The sequence below is a fragment of the Mobula birostris genome, chromosome 11 (genome assembly GCF_030028105.1).
Source record: "Mobula birostris isolate sMobBir1 chromosome 11, sMobBir1.hap1, whole genome shotgun sequence".
Lineage (NCBI taxonomy): Eukaryota > Metazoa > Chordata > Chondrichthyes > Myliobatiformes > Myliobatidae > Mobula > Mobula birostris.
Window position 1 is genome coordinate 72,139,071 of NC_092380.1, and position 18,756 is coordinate 72,157,826.

At 40.8% G+C, this 18,756-nt stretch overlaps 1 protein-coding gene across 22 annotated transcripts in view; it reads left to right on the forward strand.

Moving 5' to 3' along the window:
* Window positions 1-18,756, forward strand: part of sox6 (SRY-box transcription factor 6) — a 618,625-nt gene that overhangs the window by 353,313 nt on the left and 246,556 nt on the right. The window lies entirely within an intron of this gene.

The window sequence follows — 18,756 nt, forward strand, 5'->3', positions numbered from 1 at the left end:
AGGGGTCAGAGGGCTAATTGTGTCTGGGTTATGTTATTTCTGAGAAATAAATAAACCCAGCCATGCATCACTTGCTGTACAATGATTTTCTTTTCAGCAGTCAAATGTCTTGAGTGTGGGGAGTGAAGAATGAAAAATGAGGATCAGGCCTGGATGTGGCCACTCCCCAGGGGGAGTGCGGTGCACAACCTGAGCTGGCACTGGATTATCTGAAGCAGTTGGTGCATTCCTGATGATCAGATGCTTGCAAAACCAGGACTCCTTCTGATGGAGCATTTGTGTTGATATTTATGTCAATTTCGTCTTATATGGGAAGAAATACAGTCATTTGTTGGAACCAAGAGGCAGGTCACCATGGCAGCAACCAGCTGCTTTTGGAGACATTTTATCCAGTGCATAAATCCCTATTATTAGAAAAATAAGCTTTAATGTCTAACAATTCAAGAGTTTAAACCATTTAAAGTTAAATTATGTCTCCCAGGCAGTTCCTCTTATTTATAAGGTTCTGTCATTTGTATTTATAAAACTATGAATTTAAATTTAGTGCTATAGCTTTGTTTGAATTAAGTACAGATGTAGACCTGAATTATGGACTGTAATTCTTTTTTGACTGGAACCAATAAATCACTTGGGTGATGCCTTTAATGCTAAGAACTTATATTTTATGTTCAGTTTTAATAGTTGGGATTCATTCAGCCACAACACTCTATTGTAAATGTAACAGCATTACCCTATTCATCTTCTGCACAGCCTAATATTTAAAGTTTGCATAAAAAAGTTGAAATACATGGATATTTTACCAAGTAAGAGCATTAAATTTAGATGTAACCACATCTATCCTTCAAATGGAAAATATGAACTAAAAAGTTCTAATATTTACATTTTGAATGATTCTTTTCAATGCCTTTATCCAATTTCTTTGCCTTTCTCCCATATCTCCTTAACTCCCATATCATAAAAATGTAAACTCCATTAGAATGCCCCTTAGATGCCCTCTAAACTATGTTCAAAAGACAATTTTTTTTTATGTGGGTGGCTGAAATATTGAGTGTGTTGAAAGGTCATTTGATTACAGACAATGCAGCAGCCAATCTTCATCCTTGTGGCTTTTAAACTCAATCTCCCAACTAATGAAAACCAACACACCATACACCTTCTTAGCCACCCTATCAACTTGCACAGCAACTTTGAGGGGTCTATGGACATGGACTCCCTCTGTTTTTCCACAAGAATCCCGAGAATCCATATTCTCTCTTCAAGTTTGACCTTCTAAAGTGCATCATTTCCCCCTTTTCTGGATTTAACTCCAGCTGGCATTTCTCAGCTCAGCCCGGCATCCTGTTGTAATCTACAGCCTTCTACACTGTCCACAACACTTGCAATTTTTGTGACACCTGCAATCTTACTAATCCTTCCTTCCACTTACTCACCCAAGTCATTTATAGAAATCACAAAGAGACATCAGTGAGACCTGACGTAAATCGGGGGACCACCTCATTGAGCACCTTTTGCAGGTCTGTCTGCTGCAAAAGGTAAGTTCTCTCAGTGGCCATGCATTTCAACCCCACTTCCTATTTCCTTTCTGACATGCCTGTCCATGAACCCTCTACTGTCACAATAAGACCACTTAGGCTACGTCCACACTACGCCGGATAATTTTGAAAATGCCGCTATCGAGTAAAAACGACAGGCGTCCACACTAAGCGTTTTTCAGAATATCTCTGTTCACATCAGATGGATATTTGGGCGAATCTCCTCCTACTGGGCATGCGCAGGACACACAGAAAACAAACGAAGAGGAAACAGTATACTTAGTGCGCGTTTGTCCAGTTACGGAGTAGGAAAACTTTAAAGGAGTTGCTCTTGGCTCTCACGCAGGAGGACTTAAAACTTAAAAAAATCAAATACTGGAGTGTATGGAAGCAACCGACAGGGAGTTCACGGACAGTATGACCCGGCTGACGACGAACATTGAAAAACTGACTAACTCTGTTGCATTAACAAAGCACCTTGTTAAATGTATAAAACATATCTGCATCAGTGTCATCTTGTATTTCCATACAACGTTACATTAGGCTGTTACACATCTATTGTCAGAGAAGTACTTGCATAAGTAGGTAAATAACCTTGGTTCTTGGTTCTTGATCGCATGGAATTTAAACTGGAGGTGGCGGGGCGGGGGTGGGGGGTGGTTTCTGTACTTAACTTCATACAAGCAAGGACAGAAAACAAGGCAAAGTGAGTATACTTAATTATTCAGTAAGCTATGGGTCAAAGTATTTGGTGAGTACATTTCTAACTCTTCTGGCTTCAGTGTCGTTGCTGTCTGTTCTGAAATTGTTAGGTTCTGCGAAGCGCAGAATCAAATATCCCTGTGATGATTGTACACTCTAGTATCAATTGTTTGGCGACAATAAAGTAGTAATAATAATAATAATAATAATAATAAGAAGAAGAAGAATAAGAAGAAAACAATGAAATGCCGGGCTGCCGCCATTTGTTCCGGCATGTCATGACAGCGGTTTTAAAAAGCTCCGGTTACCCCGTACACACTGCAACGGATATTAAGCGTTTTCAGATTTATTCACTCTGGAGTCCATTTCTGAAAATCTCCATTTTTAGGGGCAGAAAACGCCATTTCAGTGTGGATGGAAGGTCAAAATGAAGAGAAAAAGCTTAGTTTTCAAAATTATCCAGCGTAGTGTGGATGTAGCCATAGTCTGGAGGAACAGAATCTCACATTCCATCTGAATAGCCTCTAACTTGATAGCATGAATGTTTATTACTCTTACTTCAGCAATTTGTCCCTCCCCACCCCCTGTCTGTTTTTCCATTTCCCATTCTGGCTCCCCTCTTACCCCTTCTCTTCCCCTCACCTATCCATCACCTCCCTCTGCGGTCCCTCCTCCTTCCCTTTCTTGTATAGTCCATTATCCTCCCCTATTAGGTTCTTCCTTCTCCAGTCCCTTAATTCTTCAACCTATCCCCTCCTATTTTACTTCATCCCACTCCACCACACACCCTCACCTTGGCTCAGTTATCACCTGCCAGTTTGTATTCCTTTCCCTCTCCCCACCTTCTTATTCTGGCTTCTGCCCCCTTCCTTTCCAGCCTTAATGAAGGGTCTCGGTCCAAAAGTCTACTATTTACCTTCCTATGGGAGGGAACGTCGACTCAGACCATGAGAGCCTGCGTCGAGCATGCCTGAACTGGTCTGAGTTCACGTTGTTGCACGTTGCTTCAGATGACATTCTCACTGCATGTGAAGCAGAACGTAGATTTTTCATCATCCAAAGTCAGCTGAAGTCTTTATAGGCATCCGTTAGTCTCATGAGACCATGGATTTGCACCTTGGAAGGTTTCCAGGGAGCAGGCCTGTGCATGGTTGTATGGAAGGCCAGCAGTTGTCCATGCTGCAAGTCTCCCCTCTACATGCCACCAATGTTGTCCAAGGAAAGGGCACTAGGACCCATACAGCTTGGCACCGGTGTCGTCACAGAGCAATGTGTGGTTAAGTGCCTTGCTGAAGGACTAGGTTGAACTAGCAACCTTCAAATCACTAGATGAACGCCTTAACCACTTGGCCACGCGCCAACACTGAAGTCTAACTATTTAAAATCACCTTTCAAAGAGAGTACATTTAAAGTAAAACCATAGCTCAGAAAATGAAGTGAGCTTCAGGTCATTGAAAAGTGAGGTGTTAAAGTGAGCTATATAGATACACAATTGACAGATTACCATGCACAGGTGATAACCATAGAACCATAAATCCTACAAAGGGCATTGTATTTGGTTCAGCACCTCATAGGTAAGGCGGAAATGACACTCATTAAAATGCACTTACAACACATTTTCTCACTGAGTGGAATCAGGAATAAGAACCTTTGGGCAACCTATATGATCGAAGAAAAATGCATCTTAAATAGAGACCCTGACACTAGCCCCTTCCTTTCCAGTCCGTTTGAAGGGTCTCAACCTAAAAAGTTGACTATGTACTCTTTTCCATAGATAGATAGTTCCTCCAGCATTTTCTGTCTGTTGAGGTTACGTAGAGATTTTCTGTTTCACTGAAGGAGTCCATTTGGCCGATTGAAGCTATACCAATTCCATAGCAATCACGTCATTCCATTCCTCCATATATATCTCCCTGAAATCCATCAGCTGCTCACCTTGGTGCACCTCCCACCCATCTACACTAGGGCCAATTTGCAGTAACCAGTCACTCTACTAATCAGCACACCTTTGGGATGTGGGAGAAAGCAAAGCATCCGGGGGAAATCACAATCACAGAGAAAATATGCAGATACCACAGAGATAGCACTGGAGGCCTCGATGAAAGCTTAGTCACTTTCCCGTTATTACTAAGCAATGCAGAAGTGGTAGTTTTTTATAATAAAAGCTCTTGGTACTATAGTGTTTCAGCATTTAGAGAAATTCAGAAGATATGATTGTACCCTATGTTTCTGGCTTCTTTTAGCCTAATTGGGGAAGGTTTATGCAAGGCAATGATGTGAAAACTATTGGATAAAGTGGCAGGTGACAGATGATAATGGCTGCTTGCATTGTGAGCCAGCTGAAAGGGCTTCCATTGAAGCTGCTGGTGGAAGTATCATATGAGATGGTTGTTGTTGTTGGCAGCAAAGCCACAGCATCCAGACTGCCGCTGCCAGGGGAACTGCATCTAAATTTGAATATGCTTCTCTGTCTTTTCTGCATTCCCTGTTGTCTTTTTTTGAAATATTCAACAAGAAAGCGTTAGGGCAATTAAATACATTCAAAACAGTGCTCCTTGTGCTTTGATTGCCATACAGATGGGAATTATTATTGATAGGTGACGCAGTATATCCATTTCACAATACCACTAGGAATTAGTCATGTTTTGTCTATTTGCAATCAAAAGACATTGTATGATATACAAACTCCTCAACCTATCATCCCTAGACACCAGCAGTGGGTTATATTTTTAACTTAAAGAAATTGTAAGATAATAGGTTAAGCAGTTTCTGTTCAAAAAGATATGTGGATTATTTTCAAAATTACTTATTTACCCAGTGAAAGCCTTGAAATCAGACCAAACCAATCAAAAAAGAAGTTGGATACTACTCTTCAAGCAAAGAGGTTCCCATGAATTGGCAAGGATGAGGCAACCTTTGAAAAAGCTTGTGCCATTTCCTCTGTCCTCCTAGTCATCTCCCTCTCTGTGATGGAACTACAAGCGCCTGTTTACAGAGTCTGGCATCCGGTTTATGACCTATGCGGATCATTTATAAGAACTAACCAGGTGTAATTCAAGCCTCAATAATGGGTAGGTTGGCCTGGGAAAGAAAACTGATGTGGGTTTGGAAGACGTTGTAGAGCCCTGAGTTGCCTGCTACATGTGGCCCACACTACTGAAATTGACAGGAGGACACGGATCACTGCTGAGTAGTCCTTGAGCCTTGTGCCAGATTTCAGACATCAGATCTCACTGGCTTGTTCGTGTGCCTGTGAGGAGCGTGCCCAGTGGTCAACGATGAACACTTTTTACCCTGTTTGACATAGGACAACAGTAGTTATTCCAAATGCTGTTTGCACCTGCTTTCCTTGAAACTGAGAAGACATGATGATGAACCACCAAATGGGTCCCTGTGTAAATGTGGGAAATAATTTGGCCTTTCTGTTTGAACCACTGGTTAAGGTGAAGTAGATTAAAGAAACCCTATTTCTGTCTAAATTTAAATTATTAAAATGAACAGATGGTCACCTCCCAAAATGATACACTGGGTTCAGTACTACACTTGTAGAAGTAATTCTCAGTTTTGTCAAAGGTGTTATAGCCATTTCTTCATTTTTTAAATATCAGTGTTCTAAACTAAATGAGAGTTTGTCAAAAATGTCCACTGTTCATGTTTATATTACTGTGACCTATAAAATTGTTCACTCTTTACATTTTCAAACAAAGTATGAAGAACAATTTTTGGGGGGGGGTGGCTTCAGCTTTGAAACTCTTTTAAACTGTGCTGCGTTATGAAGATGCCGCAAGCAGAAGAAATTGATGTTATGGGCTGCTGTTGAAATTGAAATCTTACATGGCGTTATACCACAATCATGATGGTATTACATAAAACTGTTGGTGATTTTGCCATTTATTTCTTCCAGTACTAGCTGCTTTGAGAGACTTAACTTCCAGATTTATTTTGATCCGGTGCCAGCAGGTATTTGCCTTGCGATAGATGATAGAAACCATAGCACAACTTTTGTATAGATTCACCCATGGACAATGCATAATGGAAAATAACATCAAGTGATGGTAATTGAGAAAGATTTGCAGGAGGATTGATTGACTACGACAATTGTCCTCAAACCTAAATAACAAAGCTGAAAAATCATTTATACCTTGCCTACTTATTATGGGACAGGTTGTAAGTTTAGCCACGTTTTCTGCAGTTTAGTTTGTTGTAATTCTGAGCAGCTAACTTCAAACACTTGAACTGGAATCCAGTGCAGAATTTTGACCATCATGTTACTGTCTAGGTTCTGTAGCTTTCGCTCTTCAACTAGCTAATGAGAGATCAGGTAGTAAAGCCAGGAATAAATTGATGGCCTCAGTTCGTACAAGGACTGCAGAGTCCCATCTGTGATTCCTGTACCTGAGCCAGAGTACGTTTACAGATCAAATTGCAAATTGCCGTTCATGCATAATGCTCTGTGTCATTCCTGAAGCTGTTGCACTGAGGTAAAGTCAAGTATATAATAGCTAGTGACCAGTCCCTTTCTTGAAAAGCCAGTTGTGGCTAACTCTCAACATTCACTTTCTCACTCCACTGGTTACAATTCTTCTGCGCTGTAACATATACTGTATAACAGTAACAACTCGTGACTGAAATTAATCTTCCATGTTCCCAAGCAGACATTGACCTGGAAATGGCATGTTTGATGTTGGTGACTAATCTTGTTATCCTGTCTGTTTTTACTTGTACAAGGATTAAAAATGCTGCCATGGATTCAGCCTCATTTTCTATGGGGTAGTTCCCTTTCCTTTTGGCACGTCGTTGAGATCAATTTTTAAACTGAAGTCTATATCCCAGTGTTACCAAAGCTGCCTATAATATTACTTTTCTATAGCTTATTGATTAGTGAGGAGCTTTAACTGTTGCACATGAGGTCACAAAGTATGTGTGATGCTGCAGAGAATGCACATAATGTTTATATATGTTTTGAAGGGGTTTTTGGTCTTTATCTGAAGATCCCTATTTTATGTGTATTTCCTTTTTGTTTTAATTTTAATATTTATTTAAAGCATCAGCAAAATACCTAAATTAAAATATTATACTCATGGTCCAGGATTCACTCAAACCTCTGTGGTAACACACAAAATGATGGCGGGACTATGGTGCCCAATGTTTTTGGAAGGCCTCCACGAATCAACAAATGTCACACACTCCCTCTCTAAGGACACAGAGGTGGAATGTAAGCTTGGAAGAGGAGCAGATAATCGGCTTGGAAGGACATGCCTATGTCCTTCTCAGCCAAGCCTTGTCTAGACTGATGGAGAGATCTCTTGATGGACTGTTCCCCTCTTGCATGCTGGATGCCAAAAGATTAGGGATACGGAGCTGAAGCACAGTCAGAACCTGAGGAACACCACTTCAAGTAGAAATGACAGGTGGCCTGTAAGCCACTGACACAATGGGATAGAGCTGTGCTGTACTCTTCACCCAAGGTCCCCATTGTAAAGGGGAATATTCCCACATAGAGGGACTTTCTCTAGAACTACTTGCTGCCAGGTGTGTGGGAACAGCGGAGGTTGTGGGAAGTGTAAAGGAGCAGCCTGATTTGAAGGGTTGCCATGAATTTGATCACTTCTTTAAATCAGAATCAGATTTAATATCGTTGGCATATATTGTGAAATTTGTTGTTTTGCAACAGCAGTACAATTGAATACGTGATAATACTAAACTGTAACTTACAATAAGAAATAGATTTATAATTTGAATTATGTTAGTACAAAAGAGAGCAAAAAATTTGTGTGGTGGTGCACGTGAGTTCATTGTCCATTTAGAAATCTGACGGCAGAGGGGAAGAAGCTATTCCTAAAACACTGAGCCAGACTCCTGTACCCTCTCCTTGACGGTAGCAACGAGAAGAGAGCATGCCTTAGGTGATGGGGCCCTTAATGATGGATGCCGCATTTTGAGGTATCGCCTTTTGAAGATGTTCTTGATGCTGGGAAGTGCCCATGGTGGAGCTGATTGAGTTTGCAACTTTCTGCAGCTTTTCACAATCCTGAACAGCGGCACCTCCATACATGATGGTGATGCAACCAGTTACAATGCTCCCCATGGACTATTGGTAGAAATATGTGAGAGTCTTTGATGACATACCAAGCCTCCTCAACTCCTCAAACTCTATATGTAATATAGCCACTGTCATGCCTTCTTTGTGATTGCATCAATTTGTTGGACCAGGATAGATCTTCAGAGATGTTGACACCCAGGAACTTTAAACTGTTCACGCTTCCCACTGCTGGTTCCTCGACAAGGACTGGTGTGTGTTCTGTTGTTCTTGGAAGAACAGACAAGTTCTCTGACAAGAAACAAGTGCATTTTATCAAGTTGTGAAAGTCATTGAAAGTTGCAGCTATCTAGTTTTGGAGGACAGTGTTTTATATGCCATTGTTGTATCTGTTGGTAGTGAATCTCAAAATGATGTCAAGTCGACCCATTTTAATCTGGGCTATTAAGTTCTATATTAATAAAGGAGGCACAAATAGTTTTATTGGATATCCTCTGAGTTTTCTTCTGCACACCATTTTGTTCATGAAGTACTTTCAATATTTTTCATTAAGAATTCAAGTAACAGGAAATACAATATCACATGGATATTTTTACAGATTCACAAACAAAATGATGTAAAACACAAATCTATCTCATGGTCATGAGATTCTTTAATTTCTGGACAAGTCATTTCTTGCCATATGACACGGTTGGACACGATAACCTTTCATGTTCAAGTGGAGTGAAGCCAAATATAGAGTGCAATTGTTCCTTGATTCCAGATTTATAGGCCAAGGCTATCCACCAGTACCCCCCAACAGGATAAAGGTCGCGAGTCAATTTATTTATGCAATATTGCATGTATTTTTTAATGGGGATGCACACAGGCTTTGGTAAGCATTCTTTGATCTTCTATTTTAGTTTTTGATATCTGGGTCCCGGCACTGATCTGTGCTGTCAAAAAAAAACATGCCAGACTGTGCTTGAAAAAGTTCATCTTGATGAGAACAAGCTGACCCCTAGCTTCGAAGACGACTTCAGAGCCCAGGGTCTGGTAGTTAGCAACATGCTCTTTATCACAGTCCTTGCAACAGAAAATGGAATTCCAGCAATGATTCATTGCAGTGAGAAGACATGTTAATTGTTTTCATTGCTGGGTTCTGATAGTGTGTACTTCATGTCATCTTTTACCTAGTGCTCACTTTAACATTTCCTTTGTAGTGCTGCTTATCAGTGCAGGCAGTCTTCTGATCTACCTTTCTAAAGCTGTCAGCCCGAGATAGCTCTTCATCTTTGAATAAACTGCAAACTGTATCAATAAGACAGCAGAGACTGAATGTTCTAAACAATGAGTGCATAATTTTCCAAAACTGTAGAACCAATTATTTATTATGAGAATGTGATCATTGATTTTTTTTTTGTAAGACGTTTTTTTGGTCTCCTGACCTAAAACTGCATGACAAATCCCATTCTTCGGTGATGGGGAAATGAGACAAGTTACGTGCAGATGAAAGATAAGCAAGGATATTTAACAACATTTTTGGAAGCAAAAGGAACATTTAAATTGAGTGGGAAAATGTAGTGCTATATGTGGTACTAAGCCATAGGGACAAGGACTGATCCTGAGTTTGTGGCATTATTGTTACAGGTATGGTGTGTGTGGTAAACCATATATATATAGGTTGTAACTGGGTTACCTGTCTGGACATGCCTGGACACGCCCCTCTGCTGACTGCTCCTGTGGCTTCTCCCACAGATCCCTGAATAAAGGCGATTGTGTCACTGTTGCTCCCTCAGTCCAGGACAGATACTCAGCATGGACGTTGGTCCATTTACTGTTAATAAAAGCCTTTCAGTATTTACTCTACTTCCAGTCTTTTGGAGTAATTGATAGTGCATCAATGTGTGACACCCAGCTATACTTTCCTAATAAGAATCAGGTTTGATATCATCAGCATATGTCATGAAATTGATTGTCTTTGTGGAACCAGTACAATACAATATATAAAACTGGAAAAAAATGTGAATTACTATTATTAAAAATAGTTAAATAAGAATTGGAAATATAGAAATAAAAAAGTAGTGAGGTAGCATTCATGGGTTCAATGTCCATTCAGAAGACCAAAGCAACACTTTCAGTACACTAGATGAACTCAGCAGGTCGGGCAGCATCAGTCAGAAACGATGAGTTGATGTTTTGGGCCGGAACCCTTCGTCAGGACTGAAGAATGAAAGATGGGGAAGGATTTGAAGAATGCTTGTAGCGTCAGTTGAAAGACCAGTAATTTGAAAGACAAAGGGGTGGGGGTGGGGAAGCATTGACATCATAGCCCTTGAAAACAATGGGTGGTAGTAGAAGGAGGTGGAACCATGAGGGAGCTGAGGGAGGGGGCAGAGTGAAATAGGGATAGAGGAAGGGAGGGGGAGGGAATTACCAGAAGTTGGAGAATTCTGTGTTCATACCAAGGGGCTGGAAACTACCTAGACGGTATATGAGGTGTTGCTCCACCAACCTGAGTTTAGCCTCATCATGGCAGTAGAGGAGGCCATGTATGAACATATCCGAATGGGAATGGGAAGCAGAGTTGAAGTGGGTGGCTACCGGGAGATCCTGTCTGTTGTGGCGGACAGAGTGGAGGTGCTCAACGAAGTGGTCCCCTAATCTGCGTTGGGTTTCACTGATGTAGAGGAGGCCGCACCAGGAGCACCGGATGCAATAGATGACCGCAACAAACTCACAAGTGAAGTGTTGCCTCACTTGGAAGGACTGTTTGGAGCCCTGAATGGTTGCAAGAGATGAGGTGTAGGGACAGGTGTAGCACTTAGGCTTACAGGGATACGTGCCAGGTGGGAAATCAGTGGGGATGGACGTGTGGATAAGGGAGTCGCGGAGGGACCGATCCCTGCGGAAAGAGGAGAGGGGTGGAGAGGGAATTATGTGTTTAGTGGTGGGGTCCTGTTGAAGGCGGCAGAAGTTGCGGAGGATAATGTGCTGGATCCGGAGGCTGGTGGGGTGGTAGGTTTTGTGTTTTATTTTGTGTTTCCATTCAGAAGACGATGGCAGAGGAGAAGAAGTTGTTCCTGAATCATTGAATGTGTGTCTTCAGCCTTCTGTACCTCCTCCCTGATGGTAGCAATGAGGACAAGGCATGACCTGGGCAATGGCAGTTGCTAAAGGTGGGTGTCTCCTTTTTAAGGCACCGCTCTTTGAAGATGTCCTGGATACTATGGAGGCTAGTGTCCATGATGGTGCTGACTAAGTTTACAACTCTCTGCAACTTATTTTGAACCTGTGCCACAAATGCACCCCCCACGCCCATCCCCCATACCAGACAGTGATGCAGCCAGTCAGAATGCTCTCCACAGTGCAAATTTGCAAGTATCATTGGTTACATACCAAATCTCCTCAAACCCCTAATGAAATATAACCACTGTCATGCTTTCTTTGTAGATGCATCAATATGTTGGGTACATATGTTGGGGTATTATCAAGCCCCCAATCTCCTTGTCGGATATTCAGGACTGGATAAGTCATAACCTCCTCCAGTTCAGCATCAGGAAAACGAGAACCATTGCACTATCTCCACCTCCTCAGACAGTAACTCCAGTCTCTTGGCAGCAATACTGTTCTGTCTATTATATAATAGTTAATATTACATACTAGTACTAATAATTTTACCGTGGAGAGCATCCTAACTGGCTGCACCACTGTCTGGTTTGAGGCGAGGGAGTGCTGGTTATGGCACAGAATCGAAATAAGCTGCAGAGAATTGTAAACTTAGTCATCTCCATCATGGTCACTCGCCTCCATAGCATCCAGGACATCTTCAAGGAGCGATGCCTCAAAAAGTGGTGTCCATCATTAAGGACCCCCATCGCCCAGGTCATGCCTTATTCTCATTGATACCATCAGGAAGGAGGTACAGAAGCTTGAAGGCACACACTCAACGATTCAGAAAGGGCTTCTTCCCCTCTGCCATCTAATGGACATTGAGCCCATGAACACTATTTCACGACATTCTTATTTCTATTTTTCCACTTATTTGACTGTTATCTATCTATATATAGATATATAGATATGTATATATATGGATATGTGTGTATATATATATATATATATATATATATATATATATATATATACACACACACACATACACTGCAATTCACCTTTTTTCTATTATTAAGTACTGCAAAGACAAAAAAGTCATGACATAAGCCAATGATATTAAACCTGATTCTGATTCTTATAGCAGTAATAGTTAATATTATAGAATACTATTGTAATAGTTGTAGCCTTTTATGTAAGATTCAGTTCTTGGTCTGTTACCCTTGTCTTCTCTCTGGCCCCTTGGCTCTCTGCTCTGACCCCACATTCTTTCCTTGACAAGTAGTGTTTCCACAACCTCTGCCAATAATTTTTGGAAGCTTTTGTCACTCCTAGATTGAGTAACGTTCATGTCTCCTCAGAGATCCACATTCCTTAGCTTGCCTGTTCCCTTGTCCTTGGTGACCTTTTCCCAAAACATGAAATTTCAAATCCCCTTCGTTATCTCCAAAGCCCTGCATGTGCAAGCAGAATCCAGGGTGGGGATGTGGTGGGGGTGGGGGGGGGGGAAGAGTAAGTGGTAGATGTAGGGATGCCAGATTCAACCATCTGCTCTGGGTCTTAACATTAATAAGACCAGGTGAGACCTTTCAGCCACCCAGAGTTATAGAGGTAGTGTTGGCTGAAGGAGTCGTTGCAAAACACATTCCTGCAAGAATAGTCCACATTCTCCAAACTGACCTTTTTATCAACTTACAGAGACAGCTTCTTGCCCTCTTCCCCCCTCCCCTGCCATCAGATGTCTGAATAGTCCATGAACACTTCCTTGTAATACTTTTTTTTCCACCATTTGTTTTGTTATCTATGGAAATTTATGTCTTTCCTCTGTACCACTGCCACAAAATAACCAACTTCACATCATACACATAGTGTAGGCTTCTGTTAGTCATTGTCATCCATGGATATTTTGTCCTAGCTGTCTAGATACTCAAGCCTGGGCTGTGCGATATGCAGAGCAGGCTTTTGTCCATGTACCAAACTCCCCCTCTCTACGCATCTGATGAATCCAAAGGAACAGCAGAATCTGATACAGTTTGCTATCAGCAGTATTGCAGGAATTACCAGTCAATGTTGAACTGAAAGCAGGACTGCATTAAGGAATCCAGCTCCAGATTTTTCCCTTGGGGTTTACTCCCGAAGCCTTCCCCATGAGTGCATGCAGCTTCAAGGCAGTAGAGCTTTGAGATCAGAGTTTTCCTTCTTTTAGATGAGCTGCCAACCATGGCTGATGATCCCCATCTGCCCAGAGCAACTGGTTTTAAGGTGCCAGTAACCCACCTTTGCCCCTTCCGTCAGTAGAAACTGTTCCGCCAGGCTTAGTAGCGAAGGCACACGTGAAGGCCGGGAGCTGGACTTGGTTGTCAGAGGCTATTTGAGATGCATGACTTTGGAAGCATTTAATAGGTAGTGGGAGCTTGTTCCCATTACCATCCCCAGCTATTGCAACCTCAAGGAACCATATCATACAAGACAGTGATAATACACCTGATTCTGAGAAATCTGATTTGTCTGTGCCCTTTTCCTTGCAGTTGTAAGAACCCTGAGCCTTTTGAGTAAGATTCAGCTACTTGCATACAAGAACCATTGCCTACATGTTGTGGCCCTACATCCACCCAAGATTTTATGTCAAGATGTAGACCTTCTGTGCAACGTCTTAACCTTCCACTGGTAGCAGAGTCTCCAATAACTTGACTTCTAGGCACTAGAATTACTCAAACTTGTCACCTCGAGCTTCCTTTTTAAAAATCTTCTAAAAACCTACTTCTTCAACCAATCTTATGGAGACTACTACCATCTGACATCATGCCGAATGCTGAAGTGGGAAGTGAAGTGTTTTGCTGTCACCATGTTTCAGTGAGACTATAAGCAGGAAAAGTGCTTTTGCCTTAGTCTAGAGCAGGGGTTCCCAAACTTTTTTATGCCATGGACCAATACCGTTAAACAAGGGGTCTGTGGACACCAGGTTGTGAACCCCTGGTCTAACAGGATGGTCATAGGTCTGTTAAGTCTGTTCAGATTTCAAGCCTTCTTTCACTTTCCAGCAATTCTCACAGGAATGTGCATGCTAGTTATGTAGAGGTTTGGGTTCTTAATCATTGCAATTTGATTAGCCAGGTGTTAGTCAGTTTATAGGTTTACGCTAAGGAAAGGGTCACTGAGATAAAGCATTGGAAGGGTGACAAAACCGCACAAACACATACCTGGAATGGGTCAGCGTTCCTTGGAAGAAAATTGGCGTTGTGGGGTTAAGATCAGAGATGATCATTTAGGTCAAATCCATTAAAAATATATACAACATGGAATTCAAGATCTTAATTCCATTTATGATGATATTCACTGGTATATTTGGGAAACAGTCAATAGACATCACTGCTTTACAAACAGAAATAACTTCTACAAAGGAAAGCAAAAATGAATGCGAACTTTCTCACAAAATATGAACATTAATTTTAATAGCTAATTCCTGCACTCAAGAGTGTTTTATTTTTGGAAATTATTTTAAATTTTCTAGATTTCTGGAACTATTTTGATAGCTTGTGTATATTACTATTGATTAATGGAATGCTTTACCCTGATTGGAAGTGCTATTTAAAACAATCCATGGTTTTAGCTTTCAATACAAACTAATACTGATTGATAACAAGAAATCTCATGTCCATAATCGTCTTACAAATAAATATTCATCTGGAACTGCAAGTTAACCAAGGGTCTTAAATAGTTGCTGCCACACAAATTCTGTCTCTCCAACCTTTATTAAAATGAAAAAAAATTCCTTGTCAATGACAAAGGAACATTCAGTCAACAAACTCCTGATTGAATTTCACGGACTGGCAAAGAGAAAGAGGAAATGATCTAGGTGGTGGAAGAAACCAGAGGTCTTTGAGCCAGTGCTCATTAGAGGTTCAGATGTGGAGAGGGTCAGTAACTTTAAACTCCTTGGCTTTATCTTTTTGACAGATTTGTCCAAGAACTCCCACATAAATGACTTTACAAAGAAAGCACTGAAGCACCTCTACTTTCTTAGAGATTTGTGCAGATTTGACACGTCATCCAAAATTTCAACAAGCTTCTGTAGATGCAGAATGGAAAATATCCTGACTGGTTGCGTCCCAAACTGGCATGGAAACGCCAAAGCCCAAAATTGGCAAAGCTTACAAAAATTAGTGGATACAGCCCAAGTCGATCACATTGAGCTGCCATTGAGCACATCTACAGTGAGCACTGCCACAAGGAAGGATCAATGTTCCCTACCATCTGGACCATGCTCTCTTTTCACTGCTGCCATCACTTGGGAAGTACAGGAGCATAAGGTCCCATGTCACCAGGTTCAGATATAGTTATTACCCTTCAACCATCAGGCTCCTGAACCAACATGGATAACTTCAATCACCTCAACACTGAACACGACCTCTGGACTCACTTTCAAGGCCTCTGTAACTTTTGTTCTCGGTATTTTTTTTAATTTATTGTCTTTTTTTGTATTTGCATATTTTGTCTTCTTTCGCACCCATGGTTTACTTGTCAGTCTTTCTCTGCAGTTTTGCACCGATTTTATTGTATTTCTTTGTTCTGCTGTGAATGCCTCCAAGAGAATGAATCTGAGAGTAGTATACGGTGACACATATGTACTTTGAAATTTGAACTTGCAATTTAAACTAGGAGGTAAAATAATTGAAGAAAATTGAGTTTTATCTTTGGAAGCCTTCCTTTTTTTTTAAAAAAAAGAGACTCTGTTAGAAAAATAAGAGTCGGGGTTATGATAGCTCAATGAAGAGTCAGAAATAATCTAGAAGTCAAAAACACAAGTGGTTCTGCAGATGCTGGAAATTCAGAGGAACACACACAAAATGCTGGAGGAACTCAGCAGGCCAGGCAGCATGTATGGGACTGAGCAGGTCAGGCAGTGTATTCAGAAATGAAGTCAACATTTCGGGTCGAGATCCTTCTTCAGGACTAGAAAGAAAGTGGGATGACATCAGAATAAAAAGGTGGGGGAGGGGAAGGAGGATAGTGTTAGAACAGGTTTCCCAACTTGGGGTTCACGAACCTCTTGCTTAATGGTATTGGTCCATGGCATAAAAATAGCTTGGGAACCCCTGAACCAGAAACTGATTTCTGAAGCCAGGTGGGTGGAAAAGGTAAAGGACTGGAGAAGGGGGAATTTGATAGGAGAGAAGAGTGGACCGTGGGAGAAATGGAAGAAGGAGGGGCACCAGAAGGATGTGGTAGCCAGAGGATGAGAAAAGGTAAGAGGCCAGAGTGTGGATTAGAAGAGGAGGGAAAAAATTACCAGACAGAGAAATCGATGTTCATGCCAATAGGTTGCAGGCTTCCTAGATAGAGTATGAGGTATTGCTTCTACACACTGAGAGTGGCCCCATCATGACAAAAGAGGAGGCCATGGAATGGGGATAAGAATTAAAATGGTTGGCCAATGTGAAATTCTACTTTTGAAAGATGGAGCAGAGATGCTAAAGGCCAAATATGAAAAGTACAGAGGATTTGCTGGATTGTAGGTGACAAAATAGGAACATAATATTTAAAAATTCTTCCTAGAATTGTATACACATGTCGTGATGTGTCAGGGTTAGATTCTGTGGTGAAGGCTTTCACAGTTAGATAGTCTTCTGACATACGCCATTGAGATTCAAACAAAGATTTGCTATTTAATGGAAATTATGTTAGTGGGTTGATATTCATTATGTGGACATGTCACCCAGAACTAGACATCGTGGTAGAATGGAGAAGGCTGGTAAAACAACCATTTCATTTAGGGTAATTAAACTGCATATAAGAAAAAAGTTGGTGCACAGGTAGAGTAAGGGGTGTTGGTAATAATGAGAGAAACTTAGACATTTTGATAGTTACAGGATGTGAATGGAGAGAAAATTCTCTGATAGCCCCTTCAAATGTTGAATGGAGTTAAAATGTTACAAAGGATCAATAAATGTCATGTGTTTCATTAATTCCTCATTCCTTTTATACAAACAAAGACTTTTGTCAAATGTGAGTTATTTTGATTCATCAATCTATGTGTGGATATTAGCGAAGCATCTCTAATATAGGAACTTGAAGATTTTACTTCTGTTTCAGATACCTGGAGCAGATAAATATGTCTCAGCAACTCAAAGGATATGTAAAGGTCTCTGATTAATGTTTTGTAGGCACTGCATAATGGAATTATAGTTTAAGATGAGGGAATGGTGGATGTTATTCATCAATATAAAGAAAAAGAACAAGAGATGAATTAAGGAATAACAGCAGGTTCACTTAACATTCATAATGGGAAAAATGGTTGAGAGGATTTTATGAGATGCTATCAGTGTTCACTTAAAGAATAAAGGAATAGTCATCATAGATTTAGGAGGCAATAGTTCATGCCTCACAAATTCACTAGAATTCTTCGAGCAGGTAACTAAATGTGCAGGTGCTTTTTCAGTTACAGATTTTTAGAAGGAGATTTGATGAAATTCAAAATGCAAGCTTTCAAAAATGATCAAGGCTCATAGAATGAAAGACAAGTCAATGTGAAAACTGACTTGGCGTAAAAAAAAGTAGAAAGTAATGTTGAAGAGAAAGTGAAGCCTTTGTGGCATTTAATTTGCTGAATAATACTGCTCCATCTAACAGCTGATAGGATAATGTTTTGCATCCATAGTGATGTGAAATGTACACTCAGTGGCCACTTCATTAGGTACACTGGTACTCCTTGTTGATGCAAATATCTAATCAGCCAATCGTGAGACAACAACTCTATGACGAAAAGCATGCAAACATGGTCAAGAGGTCAAGGGGTTCAGTTGTATCCAGAGCAAACATCAGAATAGAGAAGAAATGAGATCTAAGTGACTTTGATTGTGGAATGATTGTTGGTGATGGATGAGGTGGTTGTAGTATCTCAGAAGCTGCTGAGGTTCCTGGGATTTTCAAGTACAATGGTCACTAGAGTTTTGTAATGAGCTGGAGAGTGTTGGGCTCCGAGGTTTTTAGAGCACTTGAACTGGTTAATTGTTATTTAATGAGAATTCCTAATCATTTGGTGCTCCTTGTGTTTTCCTTGAGTAACTCACTCTTTGTAATGCAGTCTCCTGGTATTTTCTGTTTAAGCCTAAGTTTATTTTGATAGACTGAGTAATTCTGTGTTACATAAGAGGATCCCCGATTAGCACTAATCATGGGGTTTTAGTTTAGAGACTGTTACTTCTCACAATGTCACTTGGCTAAGCTACCAATGTTCCTTTGGAATTATTATGAATAAACTCTCATCACTGCCGCTACATTAGAGTCCATCTTTCCTCCAAACTTGGGTTCCAATATTGTTAGCGCACATTGTGACAAGTTTACAGAGAATGGCACGAAAAGAAAAAATCCATTGAGCAGCAGTTCCATGGG